A 10,506-nucleotide genomic window follows, 5' to 3' on the forward strand; every position below is an offset into this window, starting at 1 on the left:
GTGGATTAAGGATTGCTCCCTCAATAGCAACAAAGTCCAACAAAACTCCAGAGCCTGTCAAAGAAGTGGACGTAGCTAACGCCTTCCTAGATCCGGGTACTCCAGAGACTGGCGTGTGGATAGAAGGCTGCTTCATTGCAAATGCACTGATTGATGGAGGTTCATCAGTAAATATTATGACGGATGTGATAATGAAGGATCTAGGCCTACAAGGTGTGCAACCCACCCAATGGCTCATCAGACTGGCGGATCAGAGTAGAATCAAGCCTTTGGGCATTCTCCCATATGTGAAGACTACAGTGGCTGGAAAAGATTATTGGCTAACCTATCTGGTGGTGAAGCCAAACTCTTATGGTACATCCTACCCTCTGTTATTGGGCAGACCATGGCTTTTTGAAGCTCGAGCAAGGACGGATTGGTTCAAAGGAACCTTGACCTTGGGTAGAGGACCCAATAAAGTGGTGCTGAAACTGTATGGTTCTCAAAAAGGACATGGATCCACCTCCTTGGAATTATCTTCTGACTCCCCTAATGAGGCTACAGATGGAACATCATCAGACGAAGATGCTGTCAAACAGATCCTTCCCAAGAAAACAGTGGCACGTTCCTTAACAGTGGATACTGTAAGCCAACTTCCAAAAGATGCAAAGTCATTATCAATGGGTGAATACTTCCTGCCTGAACTAGGAATGACTGCTGAAATCACTTCTGACAGTGAGATAGAAGCATGGATATACTGCTCTCCCTGTTACATGGCCATAGCAGAAGCCGAGACAGAGGCAGAAGATGAAATAGAAAGCCTGTTCTTCTCTTACAGAGCTCCTACAGAGGCAGAGACAGAGACAGAAGCAGAGACAAAGACAGAAGCAGAGACAGAAGCAGAAGCAGAAGCAGAAGCAGAGACAGAAACAGAGACAGAAGAGGATGGATATGATATGGACGAAGAAGGTTATGAAAGTGAGTTAGAAGAATCTATCCCACCTGCAGAGGATACATTTGAAGAAGAAGGTCTAGCAGCATCAGAAGTAGACGAGCTCATGCTATGGGACAGAATGGCGATGGTACCATTTGGTCTGGTAAATGGATCTTCTCATATGCAAAATCTTTATAAGAAATGGGTTAAGAAGAACAAGCCGTCTTTCAGCAGTGTCTCATGCCGTCCTCACCCATCCTTGCCAAAGAAAGATGATGATGATGCACCGTGCCAACAAGCACCAGTCCCACAAACCCAATAGAAATCAGAGGGTCCCTGTTATGTGACGTTCTTGGATGTGTCATCTTCAGAAGAGGAGTCTTCAAGCCAAGAGGTAATTAAATTTGAAACCAAATCCGAAACGGCTCTAATCCCATTTCAACATCTTAAGGAGCAACCTAAGTCTCCAGCAAAAGAAGAAGTTGGTTCTAGTGGGACATCAGAAGAAAATACCACTCCTTTGAAGGAGTCGGATCTGTACCCAGAAGCAATCCATGGGACCTTCATTCGTGAAGTAGAAGGTAAAAGGCAGTTAACCTTTGTGGATGCAGAAGGCACTGAACGCCACTTGAAGGTGGGTAGCAGCCTCCCAGAAGAGGAGTTGTCAACCTTGTACAACTTGTTGAAAGAAAAATTGGACGTGTTTGCGTGGTCCTACAAAGACCTAAAAGGGATTGATCCCACAATATGTCAGCATCATATTGACTTGGAGCCTGATGCCAAGCCAGTACGGCAACGACAGAGGCGAATGAACCCGAATTATTCCACATTGGTGAAAGCAGAGTTGCTGAAGCTTCTGGAAGCGGAGTTCATCTATCCAGTGGCAAATAGTGAATGGGTTTCACCCATCGTGATTGTACCAAAAAAGAATGGCAAATTGCGAATATGTGTGGATTTCCGCAAGTTGAATTCCAAGACGAAGAAGGATCACTTTTCTATCCCTTTCACAGACCAACTGTTGGACACAGTGGCAGGACATGAGCTTTACTCCCTTCTGGATGGATTCAGCGGATACAACCAAGTGCAGATAGCAGAAGAGGACCAATCCAAAACAACCTTCACCACTGAATGGGGGACCTATGCTTACGAGTGATGCCGTTTGGACTCTGCAATGGCCCTGCTACTTTCCAGTGAGTCATGATGGCCGCATTTCAAAATCATCTGCACGACTTTATTGAGGTATATTTGGATGACTTCTGTGTCTATAGTTTGATCTGTGAACACTGGGGACACCTGGAACAATGCTTTGACCAATGCCGGGAGTATGGGATTTCCCTCAACCCTGACAAATGCATCTTTGGGGTCTCTTCTGGAGTCCTGTTGGGCCACATTGTCTCTGCATAAGGGATATCAACGGACCCTGCAAAGATAGAAAAAATCGCAGCTTTGACAGCACGCACCAACCTCAAACAGTTGAGGGGATTCTTAGGCCATGTGGGTTACTACAGAAGGTTCATAGCCCATTTTGCAACAAAGGCAACCTCCTTGCACAAGCTTCTGAGGAAAGATGCAGAGTTTACTTGGACGGAAGAATGTGACAAAGTCTTCCACACTCTGAAGCAGTGTTTGATTGAGGCACCCATTCTACAGCCTCCTGATTGGACGAAGGAGTTTCATGTACACACTGATGCATCAATTGAAGGTTTAGGCGCAGTTCTCTGCCAGAAGGGTTCCTCGAAGCTGGATCAACCGATCTATTACGCAAGCCGAAAAGTCACTGATAGGGAACAGAACTATACAGTGACAGAGCTTGAGTGCTTGGCAATGGTGTTTGCCTTAGAGAAGTTTCGCCACTACCTCCTATCCACCCACTTTAAATTTTATATGGATCATGAGGGTCTGTCCTTCTTGATGAACAAAGCAGATGTGAAAGGACGAATGATGAGATGGCTCCTTCTATTCCAGGAGTTCGACTTTGAGGTGATTACTAAGCCTGGTCGTTCCCATGTTTTGGCTGATCATCTGTCGCGTATCCCACAAACTGCAGACGAGGAGCAGGATGATCCAGACCTCCCTGATGCTTCCCTATTCTTGGTAGAAACTGTAACTCCCTGGTATGCAGATATTGCCAATCTGCTGGCAACCCAACAGTATCCTCCTGGTATCTCTAGTCGAGAGAGGAAGAAGCTTATGCTAGAATCAGCCTCCTACACCCTGCTAGGCAGTGCAATGTACAAGAAAGGCAAAGATGAAGTGCTCAGAAGATGTGTTGCAGGAGATGAGATTGGGATTGTTCTGAAGGCTTGCCATGACGAGCCGTGTGGGGGCCACTTTGCAGGAGAAGCCACGCTAGGAAGGCTCTGTTAGCAGGATACTGGTGGCCTACCCTTTATAAGGATGCCTATGATTATTGTAAAATATGTGATGCTTGTCAGAGAATGGGGAAACCCACGAAGACAAATGCCATGCCACTGCACCCTATCCTTCCCCTGAAGCCGTTTGAGAAGTGGGGCATTGATTTCGTAGGTCCAATCGACCCTCCCACCAGAAGGAAACAGAACCGATACATCCTCGTATGTACGGATTATGTCACAAAGTGGTGTGAAGCTAAAGCCCTAAAGCGGGACGATGGTAACAGCGTGGCCCTGTTCATGTACGAGAATATCATTACCCGTTTTGGCAGTCCCTTAGAGCTGGTAAGTGACAGAGGTACTCATTTCCTTAACAAAGTCATGGAAGAGTTGACAGAGTTGTATAAGATCCGCCATCGCAAGTCCACTCCTTATTACCCCAGAGCCAACGGCCAAGTCGAAGTCACCAATCACATCCTCTGCTCGATTCTGATAAGAACGATTGCCGCACATCGTCGTGATTGGGACGATCGACTTACAGAGGCCCTCTGGGCGTACAGAACCTCCCATAGGCATTCGACCTCACAACATGAACCGACATGCTCACTTGGAGTATAACCCACATTTCTATGCTTGGCTTATACAAAAGTGAAGCATCATAACATGCGCTTAATGCCCTTAACCCTTCATCCTCCAATCCTAAGAAGGATTCACATCATTCTCAGAGGGGGGGGGGAGGGGGTAAGGTGGAAAAGAAGACATGTCTTAAAATCTCAACCAAATTTTAAAAGCTAAAAAGACAGATGAAGTTAACTTATGATCAAGGAAAAATATAGGAATTTTTGTTGGAATGTGTGCACTGCTCGAAGCAAAAGTTTTCATTCTAGACTTAAGCATTTCACATTTCCATAGCTTGCATTCATTATCTACTTATCTTGTAGCAAAGAGTTGTCTCAAGAAAACTAATGGTGAGTTGTGATGTCATGACAGGAATTCGACATGGCAAGTCAAGACAAAGGTAGCAAGCTTCCATTCACTGAAGAAGAGTAGGTGAAGTACAACCTAACAACACAAATAAGGGTCTTCAACTAGTTTAAGTTCAGGAACATCTTGAACTTGGAAGACATGGCCATGGAAGAACAAGCTATGAAGCAGATTGTTGACCAATGCAACTTGAGCAAGTATGTAGAGAAGTTCAAATAAGCTGTGGATTACAACAATGTGTGGAATTCCTACAAACTTTTGATACTAATAGGAACTGCGGCATTGTAGCGGTGAGAGAAGGAGAAGAAATCTGCAGGGTTGAAGTTGAACTAAGACCGGAAATGGTGGAAAGAGTGCTAGGCATGGTTAACAAAGTTGAGAGGCAGCCTAAAAGAGATGCATATAGCATGCTAGGAATGGACAAGGCCCTAGTTCACAACAACAATAGAGTTAGCCTAGCCAACATTCCAAACCTTGAGGTCAAGTTGTAGGCGAAGATAATCCATGCTCTGTTCTCCAGTCAGAGGTAGAACACTTTAATGAGCAAGATTGGAGTGCCATTGTTAGAGAGCCTCGCAGCCAAGTCCTTAGATGAAGTGAATTGGAATGGCTTTGTGTGAAAAACCATTGAAGCTTGAGAAAAGGCACTAGCCATAGATGCAAGACCAGCAAGTGAGGAGTCTCTAGCTTCCATAGTGGGGAAGGTAAGAAAGAAACCATTGGCCAAGGCCTCAAGCATAGGATTTGGAGGTGTTCTCATCACCACAATTATCCAAGAGGATGTTGGAAAAACTAGAAGTAGTGGAAAAGACTCTAGAGAGCTCCCTTGCCCATGAATCACCAGCTCAATCACCACTACAAATGCAAACTTTGATCTTCTTCTCCACAGGAAACCTAGGAGATGAAGAAGCAGTAAGGTTGCAAAGAGAAGAAGCTGATCAAGCTACAAGAAAGACAGAAGCATTGCTCTAGGCACAGCAACAATAAGAGGTCTCAAGTGAAAGGACTACTAGCGGGCATGGAGAGGAGGATTCAACTCTATCAACCAAGGAAAATGAAAAATAAAGGTGAAAATCCTAGGGAAGAAGAAGGAGACAACATGAACTAAAGACAAAGATTTAGAAGCTACAAAGAAGGAAGAAGAAGCTAGAGAATGAGCAACTGAAGAAGATTGAAGAAGAATCTCAAAAAGTAGAGGAGGAAAGAAAGATGAAGCAACTAGAGGAGGAGGGTAGGTTGAAAAGAAAAGATGATGAGCAGCTGGTTCACATTGATGCCTTGAAGCCAGCCATGGGGGCTATATTGTGCCGGATGGGTGAACACAATTTAGACTATTGAGTGAGCTTTGCCAGTAGATAACTCATGGATACTGACTCATAGAGCAATGAAAGTAGGATTGCAGATGCTGCCACAACCTAGCCGAGTTGGCCCAAGCTTGGAAGAGCAATGCCATTATCTCCTATTGGTAGGCCTGACCTCGGAAGAAGTGGTCGCACTCGGGTTCATCGAAGGAGAGTAGCAAGAGCCAGGCCAGGAAAGAGAGGTGGATGTGAACTTTGAAATGGGACCACATGAAGAAGAGCTTGTCCCACCATCTCCTTCCCTGCGGCTTGAAGAGCAGCAACATGCTGACACCTCCATAGAAAGAAAGGCGGCACTAAGGGAAAGAAGAAAACAAATGGTGGAGGAGAGGAGAAAATGGAACGCTAAGGGAGTGAGGGCACCCGATGCACCTAACCCACCACGTGAGGACATGCCATAGCAAGCTTCCACGCCGACCTTGTAATCTGGGAGAGGCAAGAAACGTCCAGAAGCCCCTTTGACCTTAACTTTCGATTCCCCAACACCTTGCGTAGGGTTTTGTCCATCAAGGTGGTGGAGGTCATCAACATTCGAGGCAGGCTCGGACAGAGATGGCTGGAGGAGAGAGAGTAGAGTGCCACATTATGGGCCATTCAAGATGCTGAATTTTGGCAAGATAAGGTTTTTGAAGTGCTAGGGTCTGTGCCTGGCTACGAATGCTAATCTACATGGGGAAGAAGGGTCTGCGACACCAACATGGAAACTTGGATGGCCTTTTGCAACACTCAGCCCTTCGAGCGGAATGACCCAACATTTATGCCTTACCCTCGAAGGGTGGGAGTGGATTTTGACTCTAGTGTCCATGGCTGCTACGACTTCCCTATAATCTATAATCCTCATTATACTACATACAAAGTTTCCCTCATCTTCACATAAGAAAACTTGTATGATACTCTAATCCAATTCACTAACGACTTCTCTTTATGCCCTGACCCCGCCTTTATCACTACTTGTAATTACCTTAGATTGCTTAGGATATTACTTAAAGAAAATTTCGATGATTTTATGAAATCACAGGGCTACAATCATAGTGCTATTATGGATTCATGCTTGTACATGAAGAAATCCCATGATGGTTCATTATTGAATTTGGTACTCTATGTGGATGACATGCTTTTGGCAAGAAAAGCTCATGATGAGCTAGATGCTCTTAAGGCTCAGCTCAAAAAGATATTTGAGATAAAAGATCTAGGATAGACCTCTCATATACTTGGTATACGCATTATATGTGATAGGTCTTAGGGACTACTCTATCTATCACAGAAGGAGTATATCCATAAATTCCTCAATTGCTTCCGTATACGCAAGATGCAAAGCCTATTGGTTGTCAATTGTCTTCTCATGTTAAGGTATCATAGGCCAATTGTTTGCAAACAAATGAGTAGAAGGTTGAGATGGCCAAGATTCCCTATGCATATGTAGTGGGGGTCCAAATATTGCTTTTGCAGTTGGTTTTGTGGCACGTTATATGCCTACACCTGGAAAGATGCATTAGGATGCCGTGATAGATATCATGATGTATCTGAATTGCATTGCTAATATGTGCATTTGTTATGGAAGCCAGGATACAGAAGTCAGGGGGGTACCCTAACTCTAACTATGCAAGACATGCAAATAGTAGGAAGTCTACTTCTAGCTATGTGTTTACTTTTACTAGAGGTGTTATGTCATAGATGTTCAAGGTGCAGAAATGCATGGACCTCTCCACTACAAAGGCCGAGTATGTTGCAGCCAAAGGGTTGCAAGAAGACCATCTGGTTAGGCTGTTTGGTTGTTGACCTTGGTATGATAGATGATATCCCTACACTACATTTGGATTCTCTGAGTGCTATCCAGTTAGCCAAGAATCCAGTCTTCCATGTGTAGATGAAACACATTGAGGTGAGATATCACTTCATTCGTGAGGTCATTGAGAATAGGGCTGTTGATGTTGTCAAGATCTTGACTCACCAAAATAGTGCAAACTTGCTCATGAAAAGTCTCTTAGTGGAGTGTTTTGCCTTCCTTAGATAGATGATGGGCATAGGATGAGATGATGCCTTTCCTCACTATGTTATACCTATGTACAATTGTACTTTTGTTTTTCTTTTTTCCCTCCTCACTGAGGTAGATTTGCCTTTAAGTGGGAGGTTATTGGGGGTAAAGGCTCCTCTGCCTATCTTTATTCTTTTAGTGACATTCGAATAAAGGGAAGGCCGGCAGCCATGCATTGTGACTATTGGAGTTTCCACATTTGGAGTCTCTCTCTCTCATCCTCCTTCCACCATAACTCTTGCTCTTGCTCATGCTTCCACTTCAGGGCTCAACTCCCTTTAACCTTCATGCTTGAATTTAGTAAGGAGGGCCAACTTCAAGTCATCCCATGTGCCAAAAGAACCTATTGCTTGTCTCTCGTACTATTGAAATGCAATGCCTTTAAAAGTGGTGGGAATATCTCCAAGGATTTTGGTATTGTTGGCTATACATGCTACCATGAACTCAGCTACATGAAGATTGAGGTCTTCATTGTACTCTCCCTTAAAGATTGTCAACAAGACTACATTTACTAGCATGTCTCATCAATATTTCCAGAATGGATCTAACTAAGAAGAGGACCTTGAGTCACCATGGGGACTTCTGTAAAGAGTGTCGCAACAAGGGTGTCAAAGGAGGCTTCTGTTGCGAGCTTATTCTCAGCCTTGATTTTTGCATTCTCTCTTCTCATGTACCTCTAGAATCGTTCTAGTGCATGATTCTTGACCACATCATTCATCAGGGAGTTAGCTCCACCTAGTTTGTATGTACTCAATAGAACTAAATCGAAAGAGCCTCAGTCTCTCTGGAGGACTCTCTTGCCAACACTTCTTCCATTTTTAGCCTCTATTGGTGCTTGTTAATGGCAGTGTTCCCTGCACACAAAAAACATGGAGCCCCAAGAGGAACACCAAGAAACGGGGAATATAATGCAAGAAAATCTATCTTATATCATCAACAAGCATGTTCTTCATAATTTAATTAATCACAACAAGAAAAACAATACCAATCTTCTCAAATCTTCATGCAGCTTCATATAACATTTTCCCATGGATTTATCACAACAAAACTTCAATATATTCTTCATCAAAAGAACAAGAGAACACAAAGGAATACTCCACTTTGAATGGAAATCATCACATAGTATTCATTTTCGATAGTTTCATAGTTTTCATAGTCTCTCTCACTCATAGATACATTGTTTTGGATGGAACATTGGCTCTCTCTCACTCTCTATCTCTCTTATGCATACTCTCTCTGAATAGTACATTGGAATCATCAAGAATAATAATCCATAACCTCTCTTTGGTCGTGGATACCCCTCCCGAGTGGTATGTCTGATATGAAAGGTCACTAGAGCCACTACAATGTCCTTTCATAGCTCAGCAATGTCACTATCACTTTAGTCTTCACTTGAGTCTTCCGCAGCTACTTGTTTCACTTTTTTGAGCTATTTTCAAATTTTATTAATCTCTTTTCAAGGTTAGAAAACTTTCCCAACCTACACCCTCATCTCATAGAACACTTATAGAGGTGTATAGAATAGAAATATAACAGAGACATACGATCTACATAAACTCAACAAATGGTTATGAAAAGTCAACATCAAGCATCCAACTCAACTAAAATCATTCAAAACCATCAAGAATCATTCAATAAGCTTGCAAAACCTTTTAACCTTGATATCATCATTCCAACATCTCATATAGAAGGAAAATAGAACAAAACAACCAATCACACACTCAACAAAACCTTTTAGCACATCATATCTCCACTAAAAAACATCATAAGCTTCTCAAAATTATTCAACCTTATCCAAAAATCTCTCAAACACTTTCAAAAAGATCAATTATAATTCAAATCATATAAAAATCACCCAAAAATTCAATTAAAAACAACTAAAAACATAGTCATATCAACCCTTAACAACTATAATACAAACTGCACTTCATGAGGCATTTAAAGAATTCTTTACACATAGAAATACTATGACTAAGGTTCTAAACCATGCTATGAGAAAACATAGTACGTTAGGCCAATGGCTAATACCTGACATAGCTTGATGGATGGCTAGCATAGCCATGATCCAGAACCCTTACATGTCATATCATAGTATCAAATGCCTTATCCAAAATTGACATGCTAAATGAGAAAAATTATGCCTTACTCACAACCTTGCACATGAAATAAGCCGCAAAGAGAAATGATAAGTAGAGCCTCTCTAGTAGGATACTTATAGCCCTCTATTGCAGTTGCATAATCCACTCAAGAGATAGTCAAGATAAAATAAAAGCATACATATGATAGTATGATGGAGATACAAAATCTGAGTGGGCTACCAAAACATTTCATGATCTGGGTTGCTCATGAGCATCATGAGACTCACTAGTAGACATCACATGAGATTGTTTATGATCATGTGATGTGGAAGGTACAACTTTCATTCGTTGAATTTTTTCTAGAGTAAGCTCTCTTATCTTGACTTGTTGTGATTAATATCCTACAAAACTTTACGAATATAAGATCTCATGGCATTAACTCTAGAAAATTTATTTTCATCTTTTTTAAAGGCTTCAAACCCTGAGACATTCTCCCTACGACGACAATCCACTGATCGTACATAACCTTGACCAAAGCATTCTTCATCATGATAATATCAATCTGCATAAGCATTGATCTATTAGGATCTGCATCCAAATCTGGTAACATGTGAATCTCTTTATCAATATCTTTACTTTCTTGCATGGTATTAATGGTTATTTTCTCCAAACAACTACTTTCCTACATCAAGTCACCACTTTCCTGTATCAAATTAACTGCCACATGTAATGGTGAACGTGTTGCCTCTGTAGCAGTAAACCTACTGCACATGCAATAGTAAAC

This window comes from Lygodium microphyllum, chromosome 9, assembly GCF_053477565.2.
Source record: "Lygodium microphyllum isolate KBCC chromosome 9, Lygodium_microphyllum_v1.1.10, whole genome shotgun sequence".
NCBI classification, from domain to species: domain Eukaryota; kingdom Viridiplantae; phylum Streptophyta; class Polypodiopsida; order Schizaeales; family Lygodiaceae; genus Lygodium; species Lygodium microphyllum.